This window comes from Oncorhynchus mykiss, chromosome 23 (assembly GCF_057628025.1).
Source record: "Oncorhynchus mykiss isolate SJ-2025 chromosome 23, ASM5762802v1, whole genome shotgun sequence".
Classification (NCBI taxonomy): Eukaryota; Metazoa; Chordata; class Actinopteri; order Salmoniformes; family Salmonidae; genus Oncorhynchus; species Oncorhynchus mykiss.
Genome location: NC_143044.1, coordinates 6,067,823 through 6,094,694, shown reverse-complemented (window position 1 = coordinate 6,094,694; position 26,872 = coordinate 6,067,823). Strand labels below are relative to the sequence as shown.

The following is a 26,872-nucleotide window of genomic DNA, read 5'->3' as shown; positions in this document are numbered from 1 at the left end:
TGTGCGCTGGCTGGTTTGTGTATATTTCAATGTACTTCTATTAATTTTGACTAACTTGATGTAGTTTAGCTCTCACCTGTGTGTCAGCACCACTACTGTGATACAAGTCTGGTCCAGCCAGGTTTACCTTTATGTAACTTTATGCAACCATTCACCTCCTCGCTTAACTCAGTTAAGTGAAGCATTGTCTGTTACCTAGTGTAACTCAACTACTCGTCCTCCACCAGCCACACTGGTCATATGATAGCCATACTCTCCTCATTATCACAGTGATTTGCTACCAGCTGACTTTGTAAATGGTGGAACTGTTCAACTCTCTTGCTTTTTCACGATTTTCAGTAGAAAACTGCTAATCGAATTGAAATCTGAACTCTCATCCACCCTAAAAAAAAAAAAAAGTCAAACTTCTACCTCGCTGCCCCCAATTTAAGTTGATATTAGCGTGCTGCTGTGTTGCTCTACTCTCCCCAGCCTCCTGGATGGCTCTCATTCATTTGAAGTCATGTCAGTGTTGATTTATTTGACCCCTGCCTGCTGTTTCGTTGGGCTGTCATGAGCCGCCAGAACAGCTTCAATGCGCCTTGGCATAGATTCTACATGTGTCTAGAACACTATTGGAGGGATGCGACACCATTCTTCCATGAGAAAGTCCATCATTTGGTGTTTTGTTGTTGGTGGTGGAAAACACTGAGGCACCACTCCAGATTATCCCAAATGTGTTCAATTGGGTTGAGATCTGGTGACTGAGACAGTCATGGCATATGGTTTACATCGTTTTCATGCTCATCAAACAATTGAACACTCGTGCACTGTGGATAGAAATGATTCATTATAGGTTGAAGGTGATCACTTAAAATGGCTGTGTATTGGTGTTACTTGCCCTCTAAGGGGTTGAGTGGACCTACAGTACCAGTCCACAAAGTTTGGCCACACCTACTCATTCAAGGGTTTTTCTTTATTTTGACTATTTTCTACATTGTAAAAATAATAGTGAAGACATCACAACTATGAAATAACACATGGAATCATGGAGTAACCAAAAAAGTGTTACATCAAAATGTATTTTATATTTGAGATTCTTCAAAGTAACCACCCTTTGCCTTGAAGACAGCTTTGCACCCTCTTGGCATTCTATCAACCAGCTTCATGAGGTAGTCACTTGGAATGCATTTCAATTAACAGGTGTGCCTTGTAAAAAGGTAATTTGTGGAATTTCTTTCCTTAATGCGTTTGAGCCAATCTGTTGTGTTGTGACAAGGTAAGGGTGGTATACAGAAGAAGGCCCTATTTGGTAAAATACTTAGTCCATATTATGGCAAGAACAACTCAAATAAGCAAAGAGAAACAACAGTCCATCATTATTTTAAGACATGAAGGTCAGTCAATCTGGAAAAGTTCAAGAACTTTGAAAGTTGCACATATACAGTGCCTTGCGAAAGTATTCAGCCCCCTTGAACTTTGCGACCTTTTGCCACATTTCAGGCTTCAAACATAAAGATATAAAATTTTATTTTTTTGTGAAGAATCAACAACAAGTGGGACACAATCATGAAGTGGAACAACATTTATTGGATATTTCAAACTTTTTTAACAAATCAAAAACTGAAAAATTGGGCGTGCAAAATTATTCAGCCCCCTTAAGTTAATACTTTGTAGCGCCACCTTTTGCTGCGATTACAGCTGTAAGTCGCTTGGGGTATGTCTCTATCAGTTTTGCACATCGAGAGACTGACATTTTTTCCCATTCCTCCTTGCAAAACAGCTCGAGCTCAGTGAGGTTGGATGGAGAGCATTTGTGAACAGCAGTTTTCATTTCTTTCCACAGATTCTCGATTGGATTCAGGTCTGGACTTTGACTTGGCCATTCTAACACCTGGATATGTTTATTTTTGAACCATTCCATTGTAGATTTTGCTTTATGTTTTGGATCATTGTCTTGTTGGAAGACAAATCTCCGTCCCAGTCTCAGGTCTTTTGCAGACTCCATCAGGTTGTCTTCCAGAATGGTCCTGTATTTGGCTCCATCCGTCTTCCCATCAATTATAACCATCTTCCCTGTCCCTGCTGAAGAAAAGCAGGCCCAAACCATGATGCTGCCACCACCATGTTTGACAGTGGGGATGGTGTGTTCAGCTGTGTTGCTTTTACGCCAAACATAACGTTTTGCATTGTTGCCAAAAAGTTCAATTTTGGTTTCATCTGACCAGAGCACCTTCTTCCACATGTTTGGTGTGTCTCCCAGGTGGCTTGTGGCAAACTTTAAACAACACTTTTTATGGATATCTTTAAGAAATGGCTTTCTTCTTGCCACTCTTCCATAAAGGCCAGATTTGTGCAATATACGACTGATTGTTGTCCTATGGACAGAGTCTCCCACCTCAGCTGTAGATCTCTGCAGTTCATCCAGAGTGATCATGGGCCTCTTGGCTGCATCTCTGATCAGTCTTCTCCTTGTATGAGCTGAAAGTTTAGAGGGACGGCCAGGTCTTGGTAGATTTGCAGTGGTCTGATACTCCTTCCATTTCAATATTATCGCTTGCACAGTGCTCCTTGGGATGTTTAAAGCTTGGGAAATCTTTTTGTATCCAAATCCGGCTTTAAACTTCTTCACAACAGTATCTCGGACCTGCCTGGTGTGTTCCTTGTTCTTCATCAGGGGTGTCAAAGTCAAATGGACGGAGGGCCAAATAAAAAAATCAGCTACAAGACGAGGGCCGGACTGTTCGAATGTTCATTGAAAAATTTTTAAATGACGCATATAGTCTAGTGAACCTAATTGAACCTACTGAAAACCTAACAAATATATTACAATATGATCAGATAAATAAAGCAATATTTTCTTATGGCTCTGTCAGTAATCTTTAATTTTCAACAGACACAAAAGACAAATTTCCTTTATATAAATATCCCCATAACATGAACATTAAATGAAAGAAACCGGTATTCAAGGCACCATCAGTAGACTATATTTTCTATTTTAGCAAAAGTGGGCTAAATTTACTTCAAAGAAAAAACAATAATAGCAATTTTCTATCATCCACTCAACTGAAATATTTTTAAAATATAATTGGATTGAAATACAAAAAAATAAAGTGCAAAAATCTATTAATCAAAAACAACACTTTGTTTAAGGAGAAGTAACATGCAGTGAAAACAAATATTAAATTTTAACTTTTAAACTTGAACTGAGTAAAAACTCTAAATATGTGATTGCACAGTAATGTTCACTTGTTTGAGGTTGAGGGTGATACTTGGTGGTGTCCCATCTTTTCCACAAGTTCATCAATGTTCGGGGTAAGGCTCTGAGCTGAAGAAATCCTCAGAATTGAGTGGAGGTGTTCAGCAGTAAGTCGACTTCTGTGTGATGTTTTGTTCAGGTTCATCAAAGAAAACAGTTGTTCACACAGGTATGTGCTGCCAAACATAGACAACATTTGAGCAGCCTGGATGCGCAGCTGGGGCATTGTGCCGGGGAGGAAACGGGCGAACTCCGCAGCACCCACTGCCGCATATTTTGCCCTCAGTGCATCATTGCATTGGAGGTCAATCAACTCCATTTGGAGGTTTGGTGGTGAGCTTTCCACGTCAACAGCAAATGGGTTACCGAGCAGTTCCAACCTGCTTTTTTGTGCTTCAAAGTCAGCAAATCGGCGTCGAAAGTCAGCGGCAAGCATACCTATTTTATCAGCCAACTGTGTGCTCGGGAACGCACTGGTAGAGAGCTTCTCTTTCATGGTCTGGCAGCTGGGAAAGTGGCTCAAATTTTCTTTCCGCATCTGCGTCTCCCACAGAGTCAGTTTGGTTTTAAATGCCTTCACTGTACTGTACATATCAGAGATGACACGATCCCGACCCTGCAGCTGCAAGTTTATTGCATTCAGATGACTCGTAATGTCACACAGAAAAGCCATTTCACACAGAAACATTTCGTCTCGGAGTTGTGTTGTGTCTTTCCCTTTGCTGTCCAAGAACAGACAAATCTCCTCACGAAGCTCGAAACATCTTTGAAGCACCTTTCCCTGGCTTAGCCATCGCACCTCTGTGTGATAAGGCAAATCACCATGCTCCGTTTCTAACTCCGTCAGAAATGCCTTGAACTGGCGGTGATTCAAACCTTTGGCTCTGATAAAGTTAACTGTGCGCGTGATGATGCTCATTACATGCTCCATTTTCAAGGCTTTACCGCACAACGCTTCCTGGTGTATGATACAATGATAAGCTGTCAGCTCACCTGTCGCGTTTTCCTCTTGCATCTTTTCCCGTATCTTCGCCACCAGTCCGCTCCTGTGTCCACACATCGCAGGTGCTCCGTCGGTTGTCAAACCCACGAGTTTTTCCCAAGGCAGCTCCATCTCATTTACACATCTTGACACCTCTTCATACAAATCATGCCCCGTAGTTGTGCCATGCATAGGACGTAAAGCCAAAAACTCCTCTGTCACGCTTAGGTTGGAGTCCACTCCGCGGATGAAAATTGACAACTGGGCAATGTCAGAAATGTCGGTGCTCTCATCCACAGCCAAGGAATATGCAATAAAATCTTTTCCCTTTTTCACAAGCTGCTCTTTTAGATTGATGGACAACTGGTCTACTCTCTCGGCAATGGTGTTTCTGCTCAGACTCACATTTAAAAAGAGTTGCCTTTTTTCTGGGCAAACTTCGTCACAAACTTTAATCATGCAGTTTTTGATGAAATCCCCCTCCGTAAATGGCCGGGCTGATTTAGCGATCTCTTCTGCCAAAATAAAACTGGCCTTGACAGTTGCGTCCGCGTGTGTGTCCGCGTGTTTCGTTTCATAATGTCGTCTCAGATTATACTCTTTCAGTACCGCCACACTTTCTCCACACAGAAGACACACAGGTTTTCCAGCTACCTTCGTGAACATATACTCCGACTCCCACCTTGTTTGAAACCCCCGGTTCTCAGTATCCACCTTCCGTTTTGCCATTTTTGATGGGTATCTGAAAGTTAATTTTACTGTGATGCTGACGACTGCTGTGCCAATAAATATTGAAATGAAGCAGCCTACTGCTCGGTGCGTCACCTTTGCATTGTGGGAAATGTAGTATTGGTGCGTGTAAAAGATCTGCGGGCTGCCGGCTTGCTGCGGGCCGGTTCTAATAATAAATCAAGATCATCCCAGGGGCCGTAAAAAACCTTCTTGCGGGCCGGATGTGGCCCGCGGGCCTTGACTCTGACATATGTGTTCTTCATGATGCTCTCTGCGCTTTTAGCGGACCTCTGAGACTATCACAGTGCAGGTGCATTTATACGGAGACTTGATTACACACAGGTGGATTGTATTTATCATCATTAGTCATTTAGGTCAACATTGGATCATTCAGAGATCCTCACTGAACTTCTGGAGAGAGTTTGCTGCACTGAAAGTAAAGGGGCTGAATAATTTTGCACGCCCAATTTTTCAGTTTTTGATTTGTTAAAAAAGTTTGAAATATCGAATAAATGTCGTTCCACTTCATGATTGTGTCCCACTTGTTGTTGATTCTTCACAAAAAAATACAGTTTTATATCTTTATGTTTGAAGCCTGAAATGTGGCAAAAGGTCGCAAAGTTCAAGGGGGCCGAATACTTTCGCAAGGCACTGTACAAAAGTGCAGTCGCAAAAAACATAATGCGCTATGATGAAACTGGCAGAAGACCAAGAGTTACCTCTGCTGCAGAGGATAAGTTTATTAGAGTTACCAGTTTCATTAATTGCAGCCCAAATAAATGCTTCACAGAGTTAAAGTACCAGACACATCTCAACATCAACTCAACATCAACAAGGAGATTGTGTGAATCAGGCCTTCATGGTTGAATTGCTGACAGAAAATACTACTAAAAGACACCAATAATAAGAAGAGACTTGCTTGGGCCAAGAAACACGAGTAATGGACATTAGAAAGGTGGAAATCTGTCCGGTCTGATGAGTCCAAATTGGTTTTGGTTCCGACCGCCGTGTCTTTGCGAGACGCAGAGTAGGTGAACAGATGATCTCGACGTGTAGTTCCCACTGTGAAGCATGGAGGAGGAGGTGTGATGGTGTGGGGGTGCTTTGCTGGTGACACTGTCAATGATTTATTTAGAATTCAGGGCACACTTAACAAGCATGGCTACCACAGCATTCTTCAGCGATACGCCATCCCATCTGGTTTATTCTTAGTGGGACAATGACCCAACACACCAGCAGAGTGTGTAAGGGCTATTTGACCAAGAAGGAGAGTGATGGAGTGCTGCAGCAAATGACCTGGCCTCCACAATCACTCGACCTCAACCCAATTGAGATGGTTTGGGATGATTTGGACCGCAGTGTGAACGAAAAGCAGCCAACAAGTGCTCAGCATGTGGGAACTCCTTCAAGACTGTTGGAAAAGCATTCCAGGTGATGCTGGTTGAGAGAATGCCAAGAGGGTGCAAAGCTGTCATCAAAGCAAAGGGTGACTACTTTGAAGAATCTCAAATATAAAATCGATTTTGATTTGTTATTTAACACTTTTTTGGTTACTACATGATTCCATGTGTGTTATTTCACAGTTTTGATGTCTTCACTATTATTCTACAATGTAGAAATTAGTAAAAAATAAAGAAAAACCCTTGAATGAGTTGGTGTGTCTAAACCTTTGACTGGTACTGTAAATCATGCCAAGGAAATGCACCCCACACCGTATCCGAGCTGCCAGAATCCTCAGTTACACATTTTACATTTACATTTTTGTCATTTAGTCATTTTAGACTTGCCTAGTTAAAGGTTAAATAAAACAAATAACTTTAGCAGACGCTCTTATACAGCGACTTACAGTCATGAGTGCATACATTTTTCATACTCGAGTTTCCATTATTTTGGCAGTTACCTGTATGTCATTATTGTATAACCAGGAGGACAGCAGCACGCCGGCCAATCCAGTGTTAGGTAACCCCCCTCCCATCTCCAAATCAGATCATCTTACCAGGAACTTCAGAAAGCTCAGCCCACCCCTCCCATACCCCTGACTCCTCTCAAACTACTGAACTGCTTTTCCTCACTGTTGCCAGAGATTTCATAGCTCTCATTCCAAGCTGTTTCCTTTGGCCCTTAACTTGTCCAAATATGATGCTGACCATCATGCTCAGAGCTGCGCTTGGCTCTGTGTTTGTTTCCTAGCATCCATTCTACTCCCAGACCCCATTCAAATGCAAGTGAGGGGAAGGAATGCAGGCTTGCAGCATTTTCGAAACACTGCGGTGAGAGAGAGTGTGGTTGCACCATTGGTTCCAAGAATCTGTATCTTTATACTAGGTTGCGCACAGAGGGCCACACAACTTAAACAAAGATACAGTATTAGGAGCCTTGCATAATGATGGTAATGGTGAAAGGAGAAAAGGTATGTTCCACAGATAGTGATATCCAGTGAGGTGTAGCCTACATTCGTCACAATCTCACTAGCAGCCTACATTCCTGCTTCGATTTACTTTAGTGCAGTGGCCATTTTGTAACAAACACCAAAGATTGTCTGTTGCATTGACAATATAGTCAAGTGACCTCTCCAACAATTGAAATACATGTCCTCAAAGATATAGAGAAGGATGGAGGAGGCGTGATCAGGTGGGACCATTCTAGCCAATGGAAGGGCAGATACGTGTGTGAACAACAGGCTATAGAGATTTATCGAGGACTCATATTTGTATCTGTGCAATTATAGTGTCTGTGAAAAAGTTGTAGTGTCCATTTTAAAGTTGAACCTTTTCTTCTTAATTGGCTGATTACTCCCAACTCATAGGAATCCCCACCCAGTTGACTACTTTAAAATGGTGAAGGGCAATGTCCATGCTAAAATGGGTTATAGCCATGATGAGTCCTCTATCTATCTCTGAAAACAGGCACACAAATAGTTTTTTGTTGCAAAGTTTTCTAAAATGCCATGTGGGTCCACTTATATCAATCAATCAATCAAATGTATTTATAAAGCCCTTCTTACATCAGCTGATGTCACAAAATGCTTTACAGAAACCCAGCCTAAACCCCAAACAGCAAGCAATGCAGGTGTAGAAGCACGGTGGCTAGAAAAAAACTCTAGAAAGGCCAGAACCGAGGAAGAAACCTAGAGAGGAACCAGGCTGAGGGGTGGCCAGTCCTCTTCTGGCTGTGCCGGGTGGAGATTATAACAGAACATGGCCAAGATGTTAAAATGTTCATAGATGACCAGCAGGGTCAAATAATAATAATCTCAGTGGTTGACGAGGGTGCAACAGGTCAGCACCTCAGGAGTAAATGTCAGTTGGCTTTTCATAGCCGATCATTCAGAGTATCTCTACTGCTCCTGCAGGTCTGGGACAGGTAGCATGTCCGGTGAACAGGTCAGGGTTCCATAGCCGCAGGCAGAAAAGTTGAAACTGGAGCAGCAGCACGGCCAGGTGGACTGGGAACAGCAAGGAGTCATCAGGCCAGGTAGTCCTAGGGCCCAGAAAGAAAGAGAGAAAGAAAGAGAGAGAAAAATAGAGAGAGAATTAGAGAGAGCATACTTAAATTCACACAGGACACCAGATAAGACAGGAGAAATACTCCAGATGTAACAGACTGAACCTAGCCCCCCCGACACAAACTATTGCAGCATAAATACTGGAGGCTGAGACAGGAGGGGTCAGGAGACACTGTGACCCAATCTGATGAGACCCCGGACAGGGCCAAACAGGCAGGATATAACCCCACCCACTTTGCCAAAGCACAGCCCCCACAACACTACAGGGATATCTTCAACCACCAACTTACCATCCTGAGACAAGGCCGAGTATAGCCCACATAGATCTCCGCCATGGCACAACCCAAGGGGGGGCGCCAACCCGGACAGGAAGATCACGTCAGTGACTCAACCCACTCAAGTGACGCACCCCTCCTAGGGACAGGATGGAAGAGCACCAGTAAGCTAGTGACTCAGCCCCTGTAATAGGTTTTGAGGCAGAGAATCCCAGTGAAGAGAGGGGAACCGGCCAAGCAGAGACAGCAAGGGTGGTTCGTTGCTCCAGTGCCTTTCAGTTCACCTTCACACTCCTGGGCTGGACTACACTCAATCAAAGGACCTACTGAAGAGGGCTGAGTAAAACTTCTTGCTTTGCTTTTTCCTCTCTGACAGCACTTATTTCAGAACCACCTCTGTTACCATAACCATAATCCAGTAGAAGGATAGGATACTGATTTCCTTTGTCTCAGCCAGAGGGTCTCTCCCTCCCTCTTGGTCTCTCTGCTGGTGCCCAGCCTAGTGGGACATCACAGTGGGCTTCATCGCTGCTGAGTGGGCCCCAACCATCTGCTCATGTAGAAAAGAGAGGGGAAACAGGGTAATTGTGATTAAATCAGAGAAGCCTGGTGGGAGGAGCTATAGGAGGGCAGGTTCATTGTAATGGCTTAAATGGAATCAATGGAATGGTATCAAACACATCAAACACATGGAAACAATGTGTTTGACTCCGTTCCATTGATTCCATCCCAGTAAAATGAGCCCATCCTCCTATAGCTCCTCCCACCTGCCTCCACTGGTTTAAATCTACAGCTCCTTCTGGTCCTGCATGTCCCAACCTGTAGCAGGGAAACAAGCGCCATCAAGGTTAACCCCTGTTGATATAAAAACACACATGCTCACACAAGCACACTCTGCTTCTTATTAATCCCCAATGATCTACATAACATACTCTAATGTCATAGTGTGGGAAAACATCTAACAATCTAACCAAAAGTATTCAACCCCCTGAGTTATTACATCACCTTTGGCAGCATAATCACCTTTGACAGCAATTACAGCAGTGAGTCTTTCTGGGTAAGTCTCTAAGAGCTTTCCACACCTGGATTGTGCAATATTTGCACATTATTATGTTCAAAAATCTTTAAGCTCTGTCAAATTGGTTGTTGATCATTGATAGACAACCATTTCCAGGTCTTGCCATATATTTTCAAGCAGATTTCAGTTAGAACTGTAACTTGGGCAATCTGGATCATTCACAGTCTTCTTGGTAAACAACTCCAGTGTAGATTTGGCCTCGTGTTTTACGTTATTGTCTTGCTGAAAGGTGAATTAATCTCCCAGTTTCTGGTAGAAAGCAGACTGAACCAGGTTCTCCTCTAGGATTTTCCCTGTGCTTAGCGCCATTCCATTCCATTTTTTATTCTGAAAAACTCACCAGTCCTTAACGATTACAAGCGTACCCATAACATGATGCAGCCACCACTATGTTTGAAAATATGGAGAGTGGTACTCAGTAAGGTGTTGTATTGAATTTGCCCCAAACATAACACTTAGTATTCAGGACAAAAAAAGTGAATTACTTTGACACATTTGCCTTGTTGAAAACAGGCTGTACAGGCTTCCTTCTTTTCACTCCATCAGTTAGGTTAGTATTATGGAGTAACTACAATGTTGTTGACCCATTCTATCACAGCCATTAAACTGTAGCTGTTTTAAAGTCGCCATTGGCCTCATGGTGAAATCGCTGAGCGGTTTCCTTCCTCTCCGGCAATTGAGTTGGGAAGGACACATGTATCTTTGTAGTGACTGGGTGTTTTGAATACTTATTGACTCAAGACATTTCAGCTTTTCATTTTTTATACATTTGTAAAAAAAATAAAATACAAATGATAAACATAATTCCACTTTGACTTTATGGGGTATTGTGTGTAGGCCAGTGACAAAAAAAACTAAATGTAGTCCATTTTAAATTCAGCCTGAAACACAACAAAATGTGGAAAAAGTCAAGAGGTGTGAATACTTTCTGAAGTTGCTGTATATTCCACCAGAAGTTAGACAACTGTTCACCTCAAGCAGCATGTGTGGGGTAATACAATGCTTTCGTGAATCACTGATATCGAAGTCTGGAATGAAAAGGGAGGCACATGGCAGTAGGCTAATGTGTGCAATTACTGCTAATGATATGCCTCCATGCAAGCTGTGGCCACAATCAACTTAGAATGAGCCAAGGCTGGGAACCAAACATTATTTAAAATATATTTTACCTAAACCATCCCTCAACGCTTGAAAAAATAAATAGTGACCCTTCCCCTATTGGCCTACCCAAAATAATCATTAACACAAAGTGGATAGAAGAGAACATGTCTACCACTTACCCTTACTTCTTGGACAGACCAGAACCTTTGATATGCAATTTTTACAAATCTGTTCTTCGTCGTGTAAGCATTATATGGCAATGCAGGCATTTTGAAAGCACACATGGCTGCGGGACAGATGGTTTTGGGTTCGCAGACCACCGTGGATAAAAGTAGGGGTGGAAAGATCTCCTTGATAGTAAAAGCATAGCATGAATCCATCATCGTCTTTTTAGGTTCGAGAAAAAAATGCCCCTTTTTATAAAAATTTCATGCAATTCTATGTGATTTTAGACATTAGCAGAATATTTTTTTAATACCACACAAATTACCGGAGTTATAAGCTAAGTATGGACAGAGAGATAGGCGTATGTGTTCATTTTATCACATTTCTCCAATGCCAAATCAGTGCGTCTTGTTCGCAACGAAACTGTCCCTGTTTGCAAATTATTTAATCTGAGACATCATTGGGAATATGTACTTTCAAAAGTTAGGCCTACCTTTCCACCCCAGATATAATAGGTCTACTGACAAGTGGTAGATCTGTGCTTTTGCCATTTTCTTTAATAAAAAGTAGGCCTAAGGTATACCCTCTCATACTCCCTCAATTCAAGTCTTGGTTTTAATTTAACAGCCCTTCACTGACAAAGAGGTAGGCTATTTAAAGAATGCATTGTGGGTGGAAGAATTGACAGAAAAATCTATGGATATATCAGACTATAGCCTAATTTCATCTGTCAAACAGGTAGGTCTACCTCATTTAAAAAATAAAAAAAAGCTCAACACAAAGCCCTCGTTAATAAAGTCGAACAAAAATGATTTTGCCTGCTCTAAATTGCCTACTTTCAGCACCATAAGCTGTCCATTTCCGATTGATTGTGTCTCGGCTGCTGCTTCAAATTTCAGCACCACAATGTAAATTACTCAAATCAGGCGTATTGTGAGGTCAATAACTCTGAAAATAGGCCTACATTATGGCCAGAAACATATGGTTTTTAATCAAATAAATTATAGTAGGCTAGAAGCAAGCTATAAAAGTTGGCCTCCACAGTCCTCATCTTCACGCTCTTTTTCTCAAACTGAACATAACATAAAATTAACAATTGTGAATTGTTTTGGACTAGGCCTAATCTAAATGTATTTTAGGAAGAAGCATTTGACTCTCCTCCTGAACGGCCTCTGTCGGCTTAGACAGCACAGCCATTGGTTAGGCAGCACACAAATGTTCAGCAAGGGCCCAATCCCGATTTAAGAATTTATGCCTGTCCTTTTCAGTCATGTAACGCGCTCTGCAGGTGTGGCTACCTTGTGCGCTCGGGATAAATGTCATTCAACTGCTGAAAACCCTCCCACTTGCTGGCCAACATATTTTCTTGTGGAGTTCATTCAAATGGGGTTTTCAGTACATTTATCTTAAGTCATCCCTTTAAATATGGTTCACCTTTAATTAGAATACATACTGAATAAAATACATCCAGAAAACAGGGTCAGAATATAGAGATCAATTAAAGAAAGCCATATATGCATATTTGTCTCCGTTTCAGCACCAACTGGTAGATTTAAAAATACTCTGATTTTGTAGATTATTTAGGCACATTTTGGGGTTTGGCCAGACAAAATTGATTCACTGTTTAACAGATTTTCCCACCAGAAAAGTGAGGCGAGTGAACGAAATAAACTAACAAATACAAACTTAAGTGGATAAGGAATAACCGTACTTTACTACATTGTCCTAGGCACTTGTGCATGCTCGAGGCCTAATTCTTAAAAATAATGCATTTGTTACAATGTTGTTATGAACATTACAAATTAAACCCAATAGGAAATATAACTTGTGACAGTTTCTTTATTCCTGATTTTTTTTTTTAAATGTCTGATAAAAAATCAAGAACAGCTTCACAAGACACCATAACTAAAGTTGGTCGTGTGCAGTAGATCACCTACTGGATGTCAACAAACATTGGCGATTCAACATGTAGAATTGTCTGGAAATGAAAATGATGGCCAGTGTTCTGTAGTCCGAGGAAATAGTACAATCACCTGCTTCTTTTTACTGTTCAACAGCCCGACCTGTTCTGTCCTTTATTTGTTGTTTATTCTGGTCTCTAGGGTGTTCATTTATTTGTGCGATTTATCCCTTCTTGCTTACACACTGGGCACATTGGCCTGACATGTTGGAATTGTTGTTTGAGCCTCACCACCTCTTCCCCCTCAAGAACATCTGGACATCCACAATGGACACGCACATCTGGGAATGACACTGTGATTGCTGAGTAATACCACGTCTCCACTTGCATTCCGCAGGTTAGCCCCTTGAAAGCAACTATCGGCTCGTGATATGGGATTGTCTTCTTGGAAAAGCTCTGAACCACATGTAATGATGTTCTCACCCCAGATGCGTTGGACTGCTTTCTGTTCTTCTTTAGACAACTTGCTATTGGCATACAAGCACCTTGGTTTCTCACATTCAACACAGTTGATGGTTGCACTCACCTTTGCACTGACCATGGCAGAACTCCTCTTTACATGTTCTATATTGGTGTCAGAGAAGGCCTATCCTTGTCAGTGTTGTCCAAGCTGTACACATCATATGTCTGGTATTCACGTCTGTCTGCTGTAAATGTTGAATCAGGCACAAACCTTAATTTCTTAAAATTGTTCTTCTGGCAAGTGTGGAGGACTCATTAAGCAGCACCAGCATGGATCTTCTACCTTGCATTTCTTGATCTGTACCATCTATTGTGACATCTCGGAATGTACTGTTCCTTGTCAAGGTCTTTTCTGCTGAGGTCATGCATCATGTCAACTTCTGGATCAATGATGTTGAATTGTTGTGCAATATTTGCAATTTCTTCCTGTGTTGCAGGCTAATGTACTTCTATGGGTGTTCCTTTCCAGTTCAGACGCTCAAACCGGCCAATCACGAGCTACAACAGGATGCATACGCTTTTCAAAAAGCCTCTTTCAGCGCCAGCGCTGGTTGTTTGGTGGCTGTTTCACGTAGGCGTGTCATTGTGCTACACTCCTTCAAACGCTTCTCATTTGATTCTTCCATCTTCTCCCTTGCCAGGGCTGTTACCTGAAGCCCCAAAGGGAATTAGCTCTCTTGGCAGGGTTGGCCCAGCTGTCACCTGGTGCTGTTCTACAGGCGATAAGCATGTGAAGATCCAGTTGAACAAACAGGAGTGTGTGGCATGCATGAACAGAGGCATATGTGGTTCTGTGTGGTCTGGCCCACCATCAGATTGAATGGTCAAGATTGTGGAAGGCCCTCCGAGTGGCGCAGTGTTCTTAGGCACTGCATCACAGTGCTAGCTGTGCCACTAGAGATTCTGGGTTTGAGTCCGGGCACTGTCGCAGTGACTGGGAGACTCGATTGGTCCAGCGTCGTCCGGATTAGGGAAGGGTTTGGCCGGCAGGGTTGTCCTTGTCCCATTGGGCACTATTGACTCCTGTGGCGGGCCGGGCGAAGTGCACGCTGATACAGTCGCCAGGTGTACGGCGTTTCCTCCGACACATTGGTGCGGCTGGCTTCCGGGTTAAGTGGGCATAGTGTCCAGAAGCAGTGCGGCTTGGTTGGGTTATGTTTCGGAGGACGCACGGCTCTCGAACCTTCGCCTCTCCCGAGTCCGTACGGGAGTTGCAGCGATGAGACAAGACTAACTACCAATTGGATACCATGAAATTGGGGAGAAAAATAGGTATACATTTATTTATTTTTTATTAAAAAATGATTTGTTGAGAGAGACATCTTCACTGTACTGTAGTTCTCTCCTCTGAGGATGCTGAGATTTTCAACTGTGTGTCGAAGGGGTCTGGATTGCTGGAAAACCTTGACAGTGACATGAACATGAAGTAGATGGAGATGCTGGGATCACGACAGATGGTATATGTCCACTGATGTGGTAATCATAGTCGGCAGCTGCTAGAACTGGCCCACTCACAGGAGCAATGCTTGGATGTTACATGTCCCTATAGGCTGGTACTCCGACAGGGATGATTGCCTTATCATCCACACATAACATTTCACAGTCCTTCTGCCACATGCAGGCAAACTGTTTATTGTAGTTCCACTGTGCTGCAACAAACTGAGTCTTGATGTCCCTTTCTTATCACCCGAGACTGGACCATGAACCTGAGGTCAAACCTTCCTGTGTACTGGAGAGCAGACATGGACCATGGATTCTTGGGTGTAAACTGCAGTCGTAGCCACTGTATTGATGGGATTTTAGTTTCTGGTGAAAGCCACTTTTCCACTATTTTTTTTATTTTTCACCTTCATTTAACCAGGTTAACCAAGTTCTCATTTACAATTGCGACCTGGCCAAGATAAAGCAAAGCAGTTAGACACATACAACAACACAGAGTTACACATGGAGTAAAACAAACATACAGTCAATAATACAGTAGAAAAATAAGTCAGATTTTTTATGGAATATCTACATAGGCGTACAGAGGTCCATTATCAGCAACCATCACTGCTGTGTTCTAATGGCACATTGTGTTAGCTAATCCAAGTTTATCATTTTAAAAAGGCTAATTGATCATTAGAAAACCCTTTTGCAATTATGTTATCACAGCTGAAAACTGTTGTCCTGATTAAAGAAACAATAAAACGGGCCTTCTTTAGACTAGTTGAGTGGAAAATGTGCAATTAAAAAAAAAAAAAGTGCAATTCAATCTCGTAATTTAATGTGACGTGTAGGGTAATGGAGTAGACTACTTTTAAAAAATTATAATCGAGAATGATTGACAATAAATAATTGTAATCAAATTAAAATATTGATGTATAATGAGTTCATTCCCTGAATGCATCTTTATAGCCGCTAACAAAATATTCATACACATATGAGCTGAAGATAGGAAACACTGTCACCACTGATAAATCCACCATAATTGAGAATTTCAATAAGCATTTTTCTACGGCTGGCCATGCTTTCCACCTGGCTACTCCTACCCCGGTCAACAGCACTGCACCCCCCACAGCAACTCGCCCAAGCCTTCCCCATTTCTCCTTCTCCCAAATCCGTTCAGCTGATGTTCTGAAAGAGCTGCAAAATCTGGACCCCTACAAATCAGCCGGGCTAGACAATCTGGACCCTCTCTTTCTAAAATTATCTGCCGAAATTGTTGCCACCCCTATTACTAGCCTGTTCAACCTCTCTTTCGTGTCGTCTGAGATTCCCAAAGATTGGAAAGCAGCTGCGGTCATCCCCCTCTTCAAAGGGGGGGACACTCTTGACCCAAACTGCTACAGACCTATATCTATCCTACCATGCCTTTCTAAGGTCTTCGAAAGCCAAGTCAACAAACAGATTACCGACCATTTCGAATCTCACCATACCTTCTCTGCTATGCAATCTGGTTTCAGAGCTGGTCATGGGTGCACCTCAGCCACGCTCAAGGTCCTAAACGATATCTTAACCGCCATCGATAAGAAACATTACTGTGCAGCCGTATTCATTGATCTGGCCAAGGCTTTCGACTCTGTCAATCACCACATCCTCATCGGCAGACTCGACAGCCTTGGTTTCACAAATGATTGCCTCGCCTGGTTCACCAACTACTTCTCTGATAGAGTTCAGTGTGTCAAATCGGAGGGTCTGCTGTCCGGACCTCTGGCAGTCTCTATGGGGGTGCCACAGGGTTCAATTCTTGGACCGACTCTCTTCTGAGTCTCTGATCCACCTCTACGCAGACGACACCATTCTGTATACTTCTGGCCCTTCTTTGGACACTGTGTTAACAACCCTCCAGGCAAGCTTCAATGCCATACAACTCTCCTTCCGTGGCCTCCAATTGCTCTTAAATACAAGTAAAACTAAATGCATGCTCTTCAAACCGATCTCTACCTGCACCTACCCGCCTGTCCAACATCACTACTCTGGACGGCTCTGACTTAGAATACGTGGACAACTACAAATACTTAGGTGTCTGGTTAGACTGTAAACTCTCCTTCCAGACCCCTATCAAACATATCCAATCCAAAGTTAAATCTAGAATTGGCTTCCTATTTCGCAACAAAGCATCCTTCACTCATGCTGCCAAACATACCCTTGTAAAACTGACCATCCTACCAATCCTCGACTTTGGCGATGTCATTTACAAAATAGCCTCCAATACCCTACTCAACAAATTGGATGCAGTCTATCACAGTGCAATCCGTTTTGTCACCAAAGCCCATTATACTACCCACCATTGCGACCTGTACGCGCTCGTTGGCTGGCCCTCGCTTCATACTCGTCGCCAAACCCACTGGCTCCATGTCATCTACAAGACCCTGCTAGGTAAAGTCCCCCCTTATCTCAGCTCGCTGGTCACCATAGCATCTCCCACCTGTAGCACACGCTCCAGCAGGTATATCTCTCTAGTCACCCCCAAAACCAATTCTTTCTTTGGCCGCCTCTCCTTCCAGTTCTCTGCTGCCAATGACTGGAACGAACTACAAAAATCTCTGAAACTGGAAACACTTATCTCCCTCACTAGCTTTAAGCACCAACTGTCAGAGCAGCTCACAGATTACTGCACCTGTACATAGCCCACCTATAATTTAGCCCAAACAACTACCTCTTTCCCTACTGTATTTAATTAATTAATTTATTTTGCTCCTTTGCACCCCATTATTTTTATTTCTACTTTCCACATTCTTCCATTGCAAATCTACCATTCCAGTGTTTTACTTGCTGTATTGTATTTACTTTGCCACCATGGCCTTTTTTTGCCTTTACCTCCCTTCCCACCTCATTTGCTCACATCGTTTATAGACTTGTTTATACTGTATTATTGACTGTGTGTTTGTTTTACTCCATGTGTAACTCTGTGTCGTTGTATCTGTCGAACTGCTTTGCTTTATCTTGGCCAGGTCGCAATTGTAAATGAGAACTTGTTCTCAACTTGCCTACCTGGTTAAATTAAGGTGAAATAAAAAAAATAAAAAATATGATTAGGCCTCTCATAGACTAGGGTCAATCAAATTAAGGTCTGCCAAATTACTGTAGCATTGGAAAAAATACATTAATCCAGCCATAGGCTTTTCTCTATCATCACCAAAATAAAAATGGCTAACATGCACAATTAGAAGCATCAATTTATATCGAGCAAGCTTGACTAAATTCGAGCCCAGTAACTTTGCTCACCACATCCTCCTTCGATTGTCTCGTCTGGCTGCCACAAAAAGCCCCCACTATGGGGGGTGATTAAGATACTTTATAAAGCCTCAACAACAGCACCTTACTAGCTAGCTGGTTTACTAACGGCTGCTTCGGATGTTAATGAAAGTCATAACGTGCATAGTTTATATTTATATTAATTCAATCTCAACCATAAATGTTAGAAATGTTTCCTGTGCAAACAGACTTTCCGACGTAGCCACCTTGAAGGCTACGCTTGTGTATTTCTGGTTATCGCTAATGGCCTAGAAAAGATTATGTCCAATCTTTAGGTAATCTGTATTTCCCGCAACACCTATTATATCGCCCCAAATGTAGTTTTCCAATCACAGTCGTGTCTTTTTTTTCATAGGCTTTCCCAGATGGTCCGTGCTATTTGGGATCCTTGGGATGTCCCTACCCCTATCAAGTATACATGTAAAATGGTTAAGTTTAGTGTTAGTTTAGGGTTTAGGGTTCAGGGTAAGGACGTCCCAAGAAATACAGATAGCAGTGACCGTTCATAGAGTGAGAGACTGGCACGGTATTTCACACAGACATTCATTTGTGTTTTTTTTTACAAGCGGCAGAAGCTATTTTCGAGCGTCTGCCACAGATAGTTTCCTTAGAGACGATGAAAAGAATTACCAAGATGTCCTTGATCCAACTGAGAAATAAGTAGGCTATATTTATTTAAGTTGTGATATTGTTAGGAAATATTTAGGCCTACTCTGTTGATAAGGCAAATTTGGTTTATTTGAAAATAATTAATTTTTGTTGATAATGAGTTGATAACGTATTGTTGAAAGCACTTAGGCAATATTATTTACTGTTTCGATAGGGGAGTAGGCTAGCAATAACGTAATTTGATGTTCTGGTATTATTTATTAAATGGATTAATTAAATTGTAAATGAAAATATACACACGTGGTGCTATAGGATATATACATATTTTGCATTATAATACAATACCCCTACATGCCATTGTACTATAAGATATATACAGTTGAAGTCGGAAGTTTACATAGACTTAGGTTGGAGTCATTAAAAGTTGTTTTTCAACCACTCCACAAATTTCTTGTTAACAAACTATAGTTTTTGCAAGTCACATCTACTAGGACATCTACTTTGTGCATAACACAAGTAATTTTTCCAACAATTGTTGACAGACAGATTATTTCACTTATACTTCACTGTATCACAATTCCGGAGGGTCAGAGGTTTACATACACTAAGTTGACTGTGCCTTTAAACAGCTTGGAAAATTCCAGAAAATTATGTCATGATTTAGAAGCTTCTGATGGGCTAATTGACATAATTTGAGTTAATTGGAGGTGTACCTGTTGATGTATTTCAAGGCCTACTTTCAAACGCCGTGCCTCTTTGCTTGACATTATGGGAAAATCAAAAGAACTCAGCCATGACCTCAGAAAAACAATTGTGGACCTCCACAAGCCTGGTTCATCCTTGGGAACAATTTACAGACGCCTGAAGGTACCACATTCATGTACAAACAATAGTATGCAAGTATAAACACCATGGGACCACGCAGCCGTCATACTGCTCAGAAAGGTGACGCGTTCTGTCTCCTTGAGATGAATCATACTTTGGTGTGAAAAGTGCAAATCAATCCCAGAACAACAGCAAAGGACCTTGTGAAGATGCTAGAGGAAACAGGTACAAAAGTGTCTATATCCACAGTAAAACGAGTCCTATGTCAACATAACCTGAAAGGCCGCTCAGCAAGGAAGAAGCCACTGCTCCGAAATCACCATAAAAAAGCCAGACTACGGTTTGCAACTGCACATGGGGACAAAGATGGTACTTTTTGGAGAAATGTCCTCTGGTCTGATGAAACAAAAATAGAACTGTTTGGCCATAATGACCATCATTATGTTGGAGGAAAAAGGGTGAGGCTTGCAAGTCGAAGAACACCGGCCCAACCGTGAAACACAGGGGTGGCAGCATCATGTTGTGGGGGTGCTTTTCTGCAGGAGGGACTGGTGCACTTCACAAAATAGATGGCATCATGAGGCAGGACGATTATGTGGATATATTGAAGCAACAGCAATCAGTCAGGAAGATCAAATTTGGTCGCAAATGGGTCTTCCAAATGGACAATGACCCCAAGCATACTTCCAAAGTTGTGGCAAAATGGCTTAAGGACAACAAAGTCAAGGTATTGGATTGGCCATCACAAAGCCCTGACCTCAATCCTATAGAATATTTGTGGGCAGAACTGAAAAAGCGTGTGTGAGCAAGGAGGCCTACAAACCTGACTCAGTTACACCAGCTCTGTCAGGAGGAATGGGCCAAAATTCACCCTACTTATTGTGGGAAGCTTGTGGAAGGATACCTGAAATGTCTCGTTACAACATTTTGAACAGAAATACAATGGTTCATTGGATCAGTCTAAAACTTTGCACATACACTGCTGCCATCTAGTGGACATAATCTAAATTGCACCCGGGCTGGAATAATACATTATGGCCTTTCTCTTACATTTCAAACATGGTACAAAAAAATACAAATAAATTGTTTTTTTTTCTTTGTATTATCTTTTACCAGAACTAATATTCTCCTAAATTCCTTTCACATTTCCACGAACGTCAAAGTGTTTCCTTTGAAATGGTACCAAGAATATGCATATCCTTGCTTCAGGGCCTGAGCTACAGGTAGTTAAATTTGGGTATGTCATTTTAGGTGAAAATTGAAAAAAAGGGTCTGATCCTTAGAAGTTAAAATCATGCCTGACAGGACCAATGAAATCAGAACAGTGTCCTAATATAGTGTGGATACAGGAATAGCGTATTCTACAATAATGTAACTATGTGCTTGTATTATTTGTTTAATTAATGAATTCAATTGGAAATGTGGATGGGTACGCTACTTCATTCAATGATTACGGTATTGTACAAGGTAGATACAATAGTAGCCTATAGTCTACAATAATGATGTCGTTGAATGTGCTATAGTATAATTTATTTCATTAATTCATTCAATTGTATACTTCATTCAGTGAATACTGAATGTCTTGCTATTTCTGGGAGTATGTTAATGAAAGCTTTTCAGCTGTTGAACTATGGCAAGGTTGAACAAATGTATAATTTCTTTAGGTCAAGAAGATGAGCCAGAGCAACCAATCAGTGTCACTCAAGCTGTTCTACCCACCACCCTCACTGTTTTCCCTCCGCAAGCAACCACATCCTCTTCTCCTGTACAATTAATTTGCCGCCACACTGAAAAGGACTGCACACACACACACACACACACACACACACACACACACACACACACACACACACACACACACACACATACATCTGTGCCCATCTCATTGCAACATGATCCATCCAAGGCCAAAGCTGGACTCCTAAAATGTGAGAAATGTAAACAAGATGTTACAGTAGTATGTGTGTATGGATGGAGTTCCAAGAAAAACATGACAAGATGGCATTGGAGATAGTGATGAGAGTGAGAGCATGCGGTATGAAAATAAAGACCCCTTGGGATCTAAAATGAGTGTGCGGTTCCCTCTTGTGTCTCCTTTTTGTCCGTTTGAGGATACTACAGTCACCCATGGTGGAGGTTCTTGGAACACTGCTATTTAAGTCTGAGGAGAGTTTGACGAAAACCTTCAAAGGTGGTGGTGCTATGTAGAGCCTTTTCTTGAATACCAGGCAGATGTTTGAATACAGAATGAAATGGTGTAAACTTAACAGGCTGAACTTGTTGAGTACACTCTTTGAGTAGGGGTTCCAACAGGGTTCTTTGGCTGTCACCAAAGGAGAACACTTTTTGGTTTCAGGTAGAAGTATTTTTGGTTCCATGTAGAACCCTCTGTGGAATGGAGCCCAAAATGGTTCTACCCAGACCGAGAAGGGGTTCTACCTGGAACCAAAAAGGGTTCTCCTATGGGGACAGAGGTGGTTTCTGAAGGGAAAAAATGAATTGGTGGTGGGGAGTTAAGATAATCAGAAATACTATGAAACATCCCCACTTTTAGCACACATTTGCAAGCAGGCAAAGTAACCTATGTGTGCTGAGGCATGTGTGATCACTCAACTTTGACAGGACCGACAAAAAAAGACATTCTCACATGCAAACAAAAGATAGCATGTGCCTAACTTGCACCGTTATGCAATTATTAGGAGACTAGATACAAATATCTAATCCTGGCTACTAATGTTCTAGCATTAATGTATTGAGGCAAGCAGATCAGAAATGTCAAGGTAGTACCCAAGCATATGCCATGTGTATATGTGACACACACATTTGTATGGTCGTATTTTTGATATTTTTATTTGTTATTTTATGGAGCCATCCCTTTTTGGAGCCATTTTCTACACATCCCAGGTATTTACATTTGATATATGTACATGATTACTGCCGCTAGGGGGAGCCGTGACGTCAATGGAGTGCAATAGTGAGATTGAAGTCTTGGAGAATGACTATTTCTGAAAACGAATGTTTCTCCGTCTCATAATTTAACCCTATTAATTCAGGTATGTAATGTGCAATATGACTCAAAATATTTAGGCAACATGTTTAATTACATAGTCCATGAGTTTGGTGATATTTGAAGGCAATTGAAGGGAGTTTTAACCGAGTGAGAAACTCTTTGGTATTTTCCCCATTGTATGTAATGGAGTTAGGTTTGGTTGCTAATGGTTTACATACGTGTAAGAGAAAGGATTAAGATGGCGTCCAAACGTTCTGTACTTTTTTCAACAATGTTTTAAATCCAATTTGTTTTATTTTCTATGAACAGAGGCTCAGTTTACTTTAGGTAATATATGTAAATATGTGATGTCACAAAATGTGTTAGTGTTAATATTTGTACGAAAATTGCTTGATGCTAACCAAATGTAGCTTGGCTAAGCACTAGTAAACTCTAGTCAATGCCAGCTTACATGTTAGTGGTTAATAATGTAATGGTTGTAGCACTGTTTCGCATAGACGTCCAATAATTAAGAGTTTTTTTCTGAAATTGACACTGATAGTACAGTGAGTTATGTACCATGTGTATGGTGACTCCAAGTTTGGATGATCGGACCAACGTGACTGCCATGGGCAAGTCCCTTAACGGGTACCAGGAATGGTGGGGGGACAATCTGAAGGTAATTAATTATCTTTGCACACAACAGCAGCGTCCAGGCCGCTAGAGTACTCACCCTATCGCCTGCTGTACTAACGGGAGCTGCAGCTGTTTACTGAGGTAAACAATGCAATTGTATATAAAAGTATTGCCTATACTGTAGTATATGCAATTTGTGATTGACTTAGTGTTTTTCTATTGCTATTTTTGTATAACGTACTTGAGATCACTGATACTCCACCTGATGTGGTGGAAGTTGTCGAACCAGATCAGAATGCCTTCCAGGACCACCATCAGGCACAGACTGAGAAGGATGTGAAGATTTTTGACCAGGTTGAAATGTATTGTCTGCTGTTCATTTATTATCTGGCCTTCCAAGAGATGTAAGATATGCATTTGTAATAATATGAAATACAATTGCATTTAATTATATTATCAATCAGGGTGAGACTGAACATGGACAAGGCTCAGGAGAAACAGAAGGAGAGCCACCGGAGGAGAATCAAGGGGACCAAGTGCTTCGACAGCTGGCCGAATGACTTGGCTTTAGAAGAAGGATGAAAGGAAGGCAAGACCTGGGAAAGCTTGGTGCTCTTTCGCTCCTAGCTGGGGTCACCATCTGTTAAGGTGAATATAAAAAATCTCAGATGATAACTACTTGCATTTGCCGGCATGTGATGCTGTCAGCAGTACCAACGCTGGCCCAGGGGTTTCTCCAACTAGTCAATCTCATGGCTAACCCTTTTGGGTCACGTTAAATAACCGCCGCTTCCTGGTAGATCGTGTTAAGGTGCATGTTTTCAGTGGTCATAACACCACCCTGGAGTTTCTCTCACCACTCATCTCTCTATCTTTTCCAGGGAACGTACCTTACCTCCCTTATCAACCCCACTGACATAAAACATCTGACAAGCTAAGAAAGAGCAAGAAAACGATCATACAGGGCACATAATGTGAGATGCACAGATCCGCTTAAAACACTAGCACTGCAAACACTCAGAACAAAGAGGGCAACAGCGTCTGGACTTTGCAGTTTCCCTCTTCGGGTCCACCTTCCAAGACTGACTACCTGTTGAAAACAAGTGACAGGCAGAACCTCCCATCCACATAGCACCCACCTCCTCTCTGTTCCACACTACAGAATTCAGTATTTTAGTCTGATTGCCATGTGAGTGTACAAACAAATCTGAAAGTAAATCGACACACTTGTACCCCAAAAATATCAACGTTTATGTATTTAAATCTAAAATATTGGCAGATTGGTTATCACAACTGTTTTATAAGGTGTCCAGTGTTGTAAATTGTAACATATCCCTTGGTATTTGTTAGTTAAACATTATTAATTGTTGTATCATGTACTATAGATATATATTCAACCACAAGGGTGTACTAATGAGCTATGATTTATTTATTTTTTTCATAGAGGACTATTGCTCGGCCTCCAACAGCAAGGCACTTCAGATGGTAGTGCGTACGGTAGTACATCACTAGGGCAAAGGTGCCTGCCGTCCAGGGCCTCTACACCAGGCGGTGTCAGAGGAAGGCCCTAAAAATTGTCAAAGACCCCAGCCACCACAGACTGTTCTCTCTACTACCGCATGGCAAGCGGTACCGGAGTGCCAAGTCCAGGACAAAAGGCTTCTCAACAGTTTTTACCCCCAAGCCATAAGACTCCTGAAAAGGTAACCAAATGGTTACCCAGACTATTTGCATTGTGTGCCCCCCCCAACCCCTATTTTACGCTGCTGCTACTCTCTGTTTATCTTATATGCATAGTCACTTTAACTATACAATCATGTACATACTACCTAAATTGGCCCGACCAACCAGTGCTCCCACACATTGGCTAACCGGGCTATCTGCATTGTGTCCCACCACCCACCCAACCCCTCTTTTTACGCTTCTGCTACTCTGTTCATCATATATACATAGTCATTTTAACAATACCTACATGTATATACTACCTCAATAAGCCTGACTAACAGGTGTCTGTATATAGCCTTGCTACTCTTTTTTCACATGTCTTTTTACTGTTTTATTTCTTTACTTACCTACACACACACACACCTTTTTTTCCCCCACACCATTGGTTATAGGCTGTAAGTACGCATTTCACTAAGGTAAAATTGATTTGACTACTACTGAAATAATATTATTTCAGTGTAGATAAGGAAAGGCCTGTTCAAAATTAAAACATGCCAGCCAGACAAGCCAGTGTATGAATCAAATGTATTTACATATGTTTGGAGTGAAAATTAGCTGACTTTGTGATCTGTAAGGTAAGTAACTGGGGAGTGGGGGCATTTCAATTATATAATTTTTTACCCTTGGTGCCTGTTTATTAATTAAAGATGGTAAATAACATTAATTGCAAAGGTTAGCCTATGCAAATGAATAGGAAAACAAAAGCTTATTAACAGGAATACATTTAGCCTAATTGGTAACAAATATGACGTGGTGGAAAGTCAGAATCCTAGTGAGGCATTTGTTTGTCAAATCTAGATTAAATAGAAGTCTTCATGTTTATCAAATCTGTATGCGATTGTGGGCTAAATCAATGACAAACAGCTGAAACGTTCAGGCTTCATGATCTGTGATCAAAACAGGTTGGCGTGTTTTCGGTTCTGTTTAGGCTAAGGTTATGCATAAGAATGCAACTGCACTGAAATGAATAGCCTGATTCAATGGAATTCTCCTGAATAATAAATATTTTTCATCTGTTAAACTGTTTGGTCTATGCATAGACCCATACCGATTCAAACTCTCTGGTATTTTGCAGTAGGCAAAGCTCTAAATTGCAGAGCATTTAATACACCAACCACATTTTCCTGTGATGTTGAGTCTGAGTGAGACCTTCGATGGTCTACTAGCCTATTTGGAAATAATCGTGGAGTTAATAATTGTTATAGCCTAGATCACTTTATATAATCTGGACCGTTGTTTTTCCTAAGGCTAAGCAAACAAGTGGTAGCATATGCTTTTTGACCGTCTCTTTAACAAGGGTTAGGCCTATATCCTCATATACCCCTTCAATTCAAACCTTGCTTTTGACCATAAGGCATCTCCAAAACTAGGTCAAATCATGACATCAGTGATTTTCAGGTCAGAGTTTCTGAATTGGAATTGCGAGCTGGATGACTGTTAAAAAAAGATAAAAGCCCATCCGTAGTTTTCAGTGTTCAGTGAAGCAGTGAAGTGAAGTTGTTTTGAATGTGCCACTGGAGACCTAGATTACCTCTTAATTCTGAATAAGGACACCTACAACAAAGAAGCCCTTGTGTCTGTATTGATGTGAGAATAGGCATATATACACAGTAATGGTAGCTGGCTGCGAAATCAACTAGCCTAATAATTTTTGTATTGAGGTGATAGGCCTGTTATATTTTATGTACATGTAGACGTTTGTAAGGCGTTCATGGTGAGATCTTTAATAATAAACTAAACAGACACTTAAATCAACATGTGGCGCATAACACATGTAGATGTTTTTAAGGAGTTAATTGTAAGATTGTTCGTAATAAACTGACACATGACGTGTCAGTGCCACGTTACACGAC

At 41.5% G+C, this 26,872-nt stretch overlaps 2 long non-coding RNA genes across 5 annotated transcripts; one reads left to right on the top strand and one right to left on the bottom strand.

The window, feature by feature from the left end:
- Positions 1-6,668: 6,668 nt before the first annotated feature.
- Positions 6,669-9,292, bottom strand: LOC149972475 (uncharacterized). The gene is made up of 2 exons (XR_016490922.1): positions 8,748-9,292; positions 6,669-8,432 (listed from the first exon to the last, which is right to left on the bottom strand). It is a non-coding gene; the product is annotated as an uncharacterized LOC149972475 (long non-coding RNA).
- A 13,300-nt stretch (positions 9,293-22,592) lies between these two features.
- On the top strand, positions 22,593-26,040 carry LOC110502321 (uncharacterized). Of its 4 annotated transcripts, none has more exons than XR_016490919.1 (6): positions 22,593-22,722; positions 23,365-23,435; positions 23,541-23,648; positions 23,759-23,942; positions 24,176-24,483; positions 24,739-26,040. It is a non-coding gene; the product is annotated as an uncharacterized LOC110502321 (long non-coding RNA). The 4 variants fall into 4 exon arrangements; XR_016490920.1 differs by having other exon boundaries at positions 22,603-22,722; positions 23,541-23,656; XR_002470316.3 differs by lacking the exon at positions 23,541-23,648 and having other exon boundaries at positions 22,603-22,722.
- Positions 26,041-26,872: the final 832 nt, after the last annotated feature.